Below are 3,096 nucleotides of genomic sequence, written 5' to 3'. Positions count from 1 at the left end.
TTAACTCACAAGGTGAGTAAGGTATTTTTTTCCGTTTTCATCTTTAAACCTTTAACAACATAGATGGCTCTGTCAACACTTATGCCCTTTGTGCGGTACACACTTGAACTAGATGTAACAAGAAAAAAATTAACCCACTACACAAAAAATAAATAACTCACAACACAACCCTTATACCGTGACTCCTTGTGCGATCAACGTGAATCAGCTGATCTGCAGAGAAACGCAGCTTTGTGGCAGCAAGCTACTCTTTAAAGCGGCTTTTTACTGATATGTAACACCGTACTAGTATAAAGTGTTGCATACTGTCGCAAAGCTGCTTTTCTCTGCAACAGAATGAGCTGATTCACACTGATCGCGTTAAGTGTTTAAAAGTTATGGTGGTTAAAGGAATATAAATCATGAAGATATATAGTTCTCGTGTAAAAGGCTCAACAATTTTTTTAAATAAATGAAAACCTTTTATTTTCCACCTTTGTATGCTAATCATGCGCACTAAAACATGTATTCAGTTTTAAGAAAAGGTTCCTATATTTCTGAAATCTTGTGGAATTTCTGCTTCTGCCTAATGATGTGTGGCCGCCATCTTGTCTGCAACCAGGTCCCCCTTGGTGCAAGTGCAGGTAAAGATACAGGTATAAGTGCAGGTGCAAATGCAGGTGCACATTCAAGTACAGGTGCAAGTACAGGTGCAAGTACAGGTGTAAGTACAGGTGCACAGTCAATTTCAGGTGCAAGTACAGGTGTAAGTACAGGTGTAGTTGCAAGTACAGGTTCAAGTACAGGTGCAAGTACAGGTGCAGGTAAACATGTGTGTTCAAGTACAAGTTCAAGTACAGGTGCATGTGAAGATAAAGGTGCAGGTAAAGGTGCATGTTCAAGTCCGGGTGCAAGTGCAGGTGCAGGTACAGGTACAGGTACAGGTTCAAGTTCAGGCACAGGTGCAAGTACAGGTTCAACTACTGGTGCAGGTGCAGATGCAGTTTGTTTTCAGTAAAGGATTCCTGACGTCTGTGCAGACTTCCATCTGATTCGTTGACCTCTTAGAAAATGACTTAATTCCGGCTCCAACGATATGAAGTCAACTCAGTTTGCATTTGTTTCACAGTCCAGACGTTGAGATGCTGGAACCATGTTTTTTACCAACAGTTTCTCCTACATCTCCAAACTCTCTTTACTTCTAAACAAACTGTCTCCAAACTCTGACTGACTATAACTCTCTTTCAAACTCACACTTAAGGCAAAGAAAGAATGGAAACCCAAATGTAAATACGTTTGTTTCAGCTTCACTATTAATCCGTGTAACATCGGTTGGAAATGGGTCACTATTTACTGAAGTTCTATAATAAGCCAACTAAATGTTATACGTTTAAAACGTATAACAGGAAGTCAATGTGTTTTTATGGGTCTTCTACCAACCAGTGCATTGTGAAAGTGAACCGCAACAAAGGAAAGTCTAAATAACATCATTCTCTACTAAATCTAAGGGTCCTAAAGGAGAGTTTTTGCTAGAAATAGAAAGTATGCAGACAAGATTTCATACTGGATGGTAATATCCAGCTGTTACATGATACTGACGTGGGATATTTGTTTTTATTTATTCCTTCAAAGCCACAAATCTTTCTGTCTTTGAGTATGACGACGATGGAGAACATTTAGGAAGAGAGGAACGGAGGACAAAGGCTCCAAAAGTCATCACTGGAATGACTTGACTGTGCAAAAACAAACACCAATACATATCTGTGGATCCACTTGGAAGCTGCAGGATCATAAACTCCCACATTCACCAAACTGCTGTCAGAACTGCAACTTTAAAACCCACCTTTTTCCTTCAGTCGAGTGCAGGTTTGAAAAGCGGATGGCCTTCTCCTTATAAAGAGTAAACAAGCCCGTTTCAGTCGAGCCGCCGTCTTGTTACTGAAGAAGGAAAAGGCCTCGCTAATCTTACAAGGAGCAGCTCCACACAGCGACAAACACTGCAGCAAACCTGGAGAGAGGCGGTAATAAAAATGTCACAGAAGGCCATAGTGACATTAAAAATGCCGTAAGGCTCCGACAGGTCACCAGAATCTCATTACTATACATCATATACATTATAGTGGCCGCGCTGAAAGTTGTGAGGATGAAAACGATACGGCGATGTGACAAACGGGGCTCTGTAATCGGAGTATTGATCAGCCTGCAGCAGCCAAAGGAGGGTTTTTTTGTTTTTAAGAGAAGAAAAGTTGAACACGTTGCACATTTTTACTGAACTTTCTAGATAGAAACTCTTATGAAACTCCAAGGCCGAATCAGGATTCTTCCCCTATGCCCCCACAATAGGAGGGGTAAGGGAAGAATTTGGATTTAGCCCAAAATGACAAATACAGTTGTTTAGGCTAATTGGAAAAACTACTGTCTCCTCTTTCAGTATTGATTTGACACACATAAAAAGGGACCAGTTGGCCCATATTTGACCAGTGACCTGCATGTACAGCATGCAGTCAGTCCCCACAACCCCCACGCTGGAGATTGGTGGCAGTAGTTGGTATCAGGCCACAGGGGAAAAAAAAAAAAAAACTATTTTTTTTCTGTTTCATTTATAAGCTATGGAGCCCCTAAAGGGACATAAAAAAAATCTAAATACTGAAGTTTCATTTTTTTTTCTGGTTAACCCTTAAACACAAAATCGTCCAGCTGCTTTTCTACTTCACAATCTGCTGGAATTACGCTGATCGTGTCAACAGTTAAATAGTTACAGTAAATCTAAGAACATAAACACTGGAGCTGTGGTGTTAAATGGTTAAGAACTGGTAGTTACTAACTGGTACAACTGAGTGGTCATTTCAGCACAAGAGACCTTTTTAGAGTCAGTTACAACGTTCCTTGCTATATGGCGGAACATCTTTTGCGGTCTCGCTGTTTGTAGATTTTTTTCAGTGCAGTTATGCTCGCCTAATTCTTCTCTCTTTTCACAAGGCGCCATGTTCTGCGTCCTGCTTGGGTGTAACTCAATTTTTAACGTAAAAAAAATTGAAGTAAAAACATTTTTTTTTTCTTAAAATTAAGTTAGTTACCAGAATTTTTCTTTTTCAACTTAAACCTTTGGGGAAAAAA

The sequence above is a fragment of the Oryzias melastigma genome, linkage group LG8 (assembly GCF_002922805.2).
Source record: "Oryzias melastigma strain HK-1 linkage group LG8, ASM292280v2, whole genome shotgun sequence".
NCBI lineage: Eukaryota > Metazoa > Chordata > Actinopteri > Beloniformes > Adrianichthyidae > Oryzias > Oryzias melastigma.
This window is presented reverse-complemented; position numbering follows the sequence as displayed.